The following is a 6,033-nucleotide window of genomic DNA, read 5'->3' on the forward strand; positions in this document are numbered from 1 at the left end:
GCTGCAGAAGCAAGGACCCCGCAGGCAGCCAGGCTCTCACAGGTGGGAGCAGAGAGGGATGGCACCCCCTCCCGGGGCCACCAGCCTCGCCCCGGCGCCAGGCCGAAGCCCCGGAGAGCTGACACTCACGTGGAAATGCACCCAACGGAGAACTCTGGACAGGCCGTTTGAGTCTGGGAACAACGCTAGTTTGCCAGAACGATTTCTCTCTATTTAATTAAAATCCTTTATTAACTGCCAAGCTAATACCTTTCCCCAAGGCAGACCAGATAACGAGCCCACATCTACCAACCCGGGCGGGCGGCTGTCCAAGCAGCGGGTGGGCTCCGGGGAGGGACTCCCACAGACACGCCTTGCTCCTGGGCTGTGGGCGTGGCCCCAAACCCAGGACAGGAGCTCCACTGGGGCACAAACCCTGGGGCCCTCTGAAGGTCCCCGGGGGGAGCAGGGGTGGCCCGCAGGCGCCCCCAGCTCCGTGCTTGGCGAAGCCGCCCCTCCTCCAAAGCATCCTCACTGCGGCCACAGCGGGCCCAGTCACGCTCTCCATCTGTCCCCGCTGGGCAAGGTTCCAGATGCCAACTGGAGCCAGACCTGTGCCCCGGAGCCATCAGTACAGGCAGGGAGCGGGGGCAGGGCCAGGAAAAGGGGTAGACACCTGGGGTCACCTACATCCGGGACCCAGCCTATCATGGCGGGGCCGGAAGATTATCCTGGGGCCCAGGCCTCAAACACAGCATCCAGTCTTGTCTCAGGAGTGTACCTCTCCATCTGTAACCCAGACCACCATTTCCATAACCCAGGGGTCCAGGTGAGGTGCCAGACTGCCCCCAAGGTCCGAAAAGTCCCTTCCTGGTCCCAAAGCTCCCCCCCCCCCGGACCCAGGCCTCCACTGGGGCCCAGACCTCCCTCCTGGTCGCAGAGCTTTATGGGGAGGACCAGAAGGCCAATTCAAAGAACCTACAGGAAGCCAGCGCCTAAATTGGAGGCCAAATAACCAGGCCAGTCCTGACCACCATTTCATCATCCGGAGCTCCTGCCCTTCCCCAAACCTCCCACCTGGGCCATAGCGCCCCCTAGTGACCACACCCTGCCTGAGCACCCAGACCTACATCCGGGTCCCAGACCTTCATTGCGGGGCCCAGGCCACAAACCGGGAGCTCAGAGTTGTATCAGGGGAGGATGTCTCTATGTGTGACCCAACAACTATTCCTCAGGTGAGGTACCACCACCCCGGAGGCTCAGACTTCCCTCCGGGCCCGAACTGCCCTCACAGGACCCAGACCTCCACCTGGAGCTCAGACCTGCATCCGGGGCCCAGACCATCGTGGCAGAGCAGAGAAGTTTATCCCAGGGCCCAGGCCTTAAACACAGAATCCATTGTTGCATCAGGGGTGTAGTTCTCCATCTTTAACCCAGAATACCATTTCCGTTACCCAGATGTTCAATTGAGATACCATACCGCCCCCTGGTGTCCGGAGTCCGCCACTGCAGGTGGCGCGGGCCGGGCCTGCGTGCTGAGTGCAGGGCTCTCCCGCGGCCACGCGCTCTGGCCCCCGGAGGCCTGGCAGCCAGATCCCGGGCCTGGGCCTCGGGCACCCTAGGCTGCGAGGATGGAGGGGCCCCGGGTGGCTTTTTACGCGTACCCCGCCCATCCCGGCAGGTGAGGAGCCTGCAGGCCCCGGGCAGAGCGCCCCAGCCAGCTCCTCCAGAAGTGGGGGCGCCAGGCAGACCCCTCCGGCAGGGGGTGCCCTGGGACTCACCTCTGCAGGAGAGGCACCCGGACGCGGACCCCTCCCAAAGGTGGGCGCTGGAACCTAACTCTCCAGAGAGGGGGCCCTGCAGAGCGAGGGTGCAGCGGGCAGCAGACCTGGGGGCATGGAGCGTGCACACTCCCCTCCGCACCCGCACCCCAGTGTGCATGCCCAGCTGGGCCCCTTGCACGGGGCTCTCCGCCCACGTGGCCAGCCCCACACTCCGTGGACCGGTGGTTCTGCATTCAGGTGCCGCCTGCGGCCATCGGCAGGTGTATCTGTCACGTAAGGGGGCAGCGCCCTTGATAACGTGACTTAAAGCTTCCGTGTCTGCCCTCGGCCCAGGAGGCTTGCTCCCTGCCACCAGCTGCCCAGGAGGTGCAGGGGTCCAGCCACCCCCTCAGGCGAGGGGCTTGGGAACATTTCTGAAACCCTTTCCCAGAGGACAAAACTAGCACCCAGGGCACCCGCTGCTGGTCCCTGGCATTGCTAAGGGACATGGGCATGCTGGCCCTGGTTTCCCCGGGGCCTCTCCTGGGCCCGCCTGCGCAGCCCTGCCCCCGGGGGCCAGCTGGGCCGGTCTCTGTACCCAGTGCCCTCTAGGTCCCCTCCCCACACTGAGCGGAAGGAGCCGAGCCTGACCCCACACCCAGGGCCAGGCAACCTGACCCAGGACCAGCCCCGCTCCACCTGGACCTCTGCCTGGAGCCTCTGCTCCTGTCCCCCATCGGACAAGGGGCTGAGGCAGCCTCCCGGGGTGCGGCCAGAATTAAGGGACTCGCTGGGTCACGTACTCAGGGCAGCTTCTGACCATAATCAGCACCAGTGTTTGCCGCTGCTCTGCACGGACACAGGACACGGTACACGGTACACGGGACACAGGACACGGGACACGGGACATGGGACACAGGACACGGGACACGGGACACAGGACACGGGTGACACGGGACACGGGACACAGGACTCAGGACACAGGACAAAGGACATGGGACACGGGACACAGGACACGGGACATGGGACACAGGACACAGGACTTGGGATACAGGACATGGGACACGGGACTCAGGATACAGGACACGGGACACGGGACACGGGACAGGGGACACAATACTCAGTACTCAGGACACAGGACAAAGGACACAGGACACAGGACACGGGACACGGGACACGGGACACGGGACCCAGGACTCAGGACACAGGACACGGGACACGGGACACGGGACATGGGACACAGGAAGGCAGGGCAGACACGGGGCGTGCTGCTCCTCCTGAGCGCTTTGCTGGAGGACAGAGAGGGTCCTGGCAGGCCCGTGGCTCCGAGTGGCTCTTCGACAGCATCTCCAGGAAAGAACACAGGGCGCGGCTCCACATCCCAGCCCCCGCCCTCCTCCGTCCACACCCTCCGAGCCGTGGTTCCTGGGCGTGTGACTCCTCTCCCCCTGCCCTTCCTGGGAGCTGTTCTTCAGCTGCGTTTGGGAACCTGCTGTCTCTGGACCTGCGTTTGGCGAGTGAAATCCGGCAGCAGAGGGGGTGTGTGAACAGAGACACATGCATTCCGCCTGTCCACCTGGGCTCCAGGCCCCCTCCCGTTCTCAGTGCTGGGGGGCCGGGAGGGGAGCTCAGTGAGACTCAAAGCCAGGGCAGCTTACTTGGCCCGGGAACCCCAGTGCTGACTCACGGGCCACCCCCCAAACACGGCTCTCCTCTGCGAAGCCCCCAGCCAGGAGGGGTGCTCAGCGGGCGGTAACTCTGGGGTGGGGCCCTCAGGACTCAGGAAAGACGAGGGCCAGGATTGCTCCCACCCCATGCGGTGTCTCCACTGGCCCAGAAACAGCCTGGGCGCCCTCCCTGCCTGCACTGCCACGGCCAAGTGCGCCCTCCCAGGGCCAGAGAAGAAGAGGAAGAGGAAGGAAGGAGGGAAGGGGGAGGAAGAGGAAAGGACCCTCTGAGGACACTCACCTCCCCCTAACTTTTCATTAGAGCACACATGGTCCTTCATTCAAACGCAGGGCAAGAGAATGAACTATTTTAGCTCCTGTAAGGTGGGGCCGCCCGGGACCAGGTGGAAGGTCTGTAAGAAGGATTCTCTGAGGTCGGGGGCCAGAAGGCGGCAGCCCTGCCTGTCTGGGCCCCGGGTGTTTGACTGGAGCCTTTACGTTTAGACTTCAAGCATGAAGAGTGCGACTGATTCTTCAGGAGCAAACGGCTGTGCACCTGCCTCCTCAGGCTCTTATTGGAACATGAACTATTGTAAAATTCACAGGTCAGGTCTGCGGAGCCCCGCACTAGGGAACACCCAGTCCCCGCTTCCCGGTCAGACGGCCGATCCCGATCCCAGGCCTGAGCCCGAGGCGGAGCCTGCGGGAGACAGAAGCCTTCACCCCCGCGGGCATGACCCAGGCCACCAAGAAGGCAGCGCTCCGGGCCCAGGTGGGAGGCGTGTCGCTCCCTCAAACAGCTCGGTTTAAGCAAAGGTGAGATGAACTCCTAAAACGATGGCCATTCAGAGGCAGGGGGCCGGCAGAGGCCTCGCGGCCACACCTTGTGCATCTGGGCACGAAGTCTGAGTTCGATGTAAACTGTTGTTCCAGAAGGGAGGCGCCTGCAGGGGCTGGCGTGGCTGCTGTGTGGGAGGCTCAGAGCGCGGAGCCCGCCAGGCTCCCAGCCAGGCCCCTGGTGAGTGATTCAGGGCCGAGGCCTGCCGCTGAGGATGCAGCCGGAGGAGAGGGGCGTGGCACCAGGGCCACAGCAGCACAGGGACCACCCCCCTGCCACACCCACACACACACCCTCCTCACCGGGCCCACTCCCCCCGCCACACACACACACCCTCCTCACCGGACCCACTCCCCGAACCCAAACGTCCGTAGAGCAGACGCAGCTGGACTTAAAAGCCCCGACAGTGACCGAGTGCGACGCTAACCCACAGGCTTCTCTGTGAAGCTCCCTGCTCCGGGGTCATGGGTGCTGGGCTCTTCGGGGTGACCACTTCCTAAACTACGTAAATGTCCAGTCACTATGTTGAACGCTTGAAATGAATGTAACACTGTATGTCAGCTGCAATTGAAAAAAATTAAAAAGTTTTTTAAAGGTTAAAGAAACTCGCCATTGTGGTGAATGAGGCATCAGCCAGTTAAGGCATATCCATCCCTAGAACTCAGCATCTGGAATATGTTATCAACGAGTGAATTCATGTGCGAAGTACCTTTTTTTAGAAAAAGGTTTTAGTTTTAGATTTCAGTAACAACTATAAATTTTAAGGAAACTGGTTTTAGTTAAAAGATTAAGGCAGAAACTGAAACTGGACACTCATGGGTCCAGGCTGCCTGTCCCTACTTGAGCCAATTCTGACAGGGTTGAATCATATGAGTGTTTACTCCAATCCTGCCGGCAGCGTGGGGGAGCAGGTCCCCTCCACCATAGCCCTTCAGCTGCTTATATGGGTAGAAGGAAAAGACAAACCGGTAATAATGGGTATGGAAAATGGGCAGTTTACAGGCAATGCTGGCCGAGGGTCTGCAACAGAGCCCTCTTGTGGACATTCTGGGAAGAGCACCCCAGTATAGAATTCTGCCAGTCTGAAGGGAAAACTGATTGATAGAGGGCTCTGGTCCTGTGAAGTGTGGCAATTGTGCCCTCTTGTGGACATTCTGAGAAGAGCACTCTCCTAATGAAATCTAGGGAGTCTGAAAAGAAAGTCCCACTGACAATCCTAGAGTGCTCTCCCCGTGCAGGAAGTCATGCAGTATTTTCCTCTTGCAGATATTCTGAGACGAACTGTAGTCATGAATTTCCCAAGTTTGAAAAGAAAACCCTATTGAGCCGAAACCGGTTTGGCTCAATGGATAGAGCGTCGGCTTGGGGACTGGAGGGTCCCGGGGTTCAATTCCGGTCAAGGGCATGTACCTTGGTTGCGGGCATATCCCCAGTGGGGGGTGTGCAAGAGGCAGCTGATCAATGACTCTCTCTCATTGATGTTTCTAACTATCTCTCTCCCTTTCTCTCTGTAAAAAAAAAATCAATAAAATATACTTAAAAAAAAAAAAAAAAAGAAAGAAAACCCTATTGAGACCTACAGGGCTCGCATCCTGCAGGTGTTGCAATAGTGCCCTCTTGTGGACATTCTGAGAACAGCACCGTAGTAAGGAAGGTGTTGCAATACTGCCCTCTTGTGGAGAAGGAGCAAGCCTGGGGACAGAAATCCCTGCTCCAATGCTGCCACAATGTCCTTGAACAAATTATGAATTATGTCCCCAAGTCCTTCACCTGTACAATTCCTACC

This window comes from Pipistrellus kuhlii, unplaced genomic scaffold (assembly GCF_014108245.1).
Source record: "Pipistrellus kuhlii isolate mPipKuh1 unplaced genomic scaffold, mPipKuh1.p scaffold_m20_p_15, whole genome shotgun sequence".
NCBI classification, from domain to species: domain Eukaryota; kingdom Metazoa; phylum Chordata; class Mammalia; order Chiroptera; family Vespertilionidae; genus Pipistrellus; species Pipistrellus kuhlii.